The sequence below is a fragment of the Octopus bimaculoides genome, chromosome 19 (assembly GCF_001194135.2).
Source record: "Octopus bimaculoides isolate UCB-OBI-ISO-001 chromosome 19, ASM119413v2, whole genome shotgun sequence".
NCBI classification, from domain to species: domain Eukaryota; kingdom Metazoa; phylum Mollusca; class Cephalopoda; order Octopoda; family Octopodidae; genus Octopus; species Octopus bimaculoides.
Window position 1 is genome coordinate 16205714 of NC_068999.1, and position 768 is coordinate 16206481.

The following is a 768-nucleotide window of genomic DNA, read 5'->3' on the forward strand; positions in this document are numbered from 1 at the left end:
AGAAGAAGAAGAAGAAGAAGAAGAAGAAGAAGAAGAAGAAGAAGAAGAACAAGAAGAAGAAGAAGAAGAAGAAGAAGAAGAAGAAGAAGAAGAAGAAAAAAGGAGGAGGAGGAGAAGAAGAAGAAGAAGAAGAAGAAGAAGAAGAAGAAGAGTGCAAGTAAGACTTAGGAAGAATGTTTATGTTTAAGGAATCGAAAAATAAATTAACCGAGAAAGAAAATAAAATAAAAAAAACAGAATAGGGGTCGTGAAAAGGGAAATAAACAACCGAAGGAAGAAAGAAAGAAATGAAGAAAACTAAGAGAAAGAAAAGAGGAGAGAAAAGAAGAACTGAAGTAAAAAAAAAAAAGGAGAAGCAAGACTGCCGTAGTCTCATCATCTTTAGTTCAAAACGGACATGAGTCTGTCATAGGTTACGAAGAGAATTTACTGTGTATTTCTGTATGTGTGTGTATGAGAACGTATCTGAATGTGTGTGTGTGTGTGGGGGGGGGTTAATTAGTTCTCATCGTTGTGTATGTTGTTGATTGTGTTAAGATTTTCGTTTATAATTGTGAACACAACAAAAAAATGCTCGCCCTCACGCCCCCACAGAAACAAAGATCTGATTTATAACCAGACATTACCTATACAGCTATATGTATATACATATATGACTTGCATATTTATATAAGTGTATGTATGAACGTGTGTATATACAAAAATCTGTAAGTATGGAGAATATCTCATATCTATGGTCCCTATAACCTGTTATTTATACATATAGAT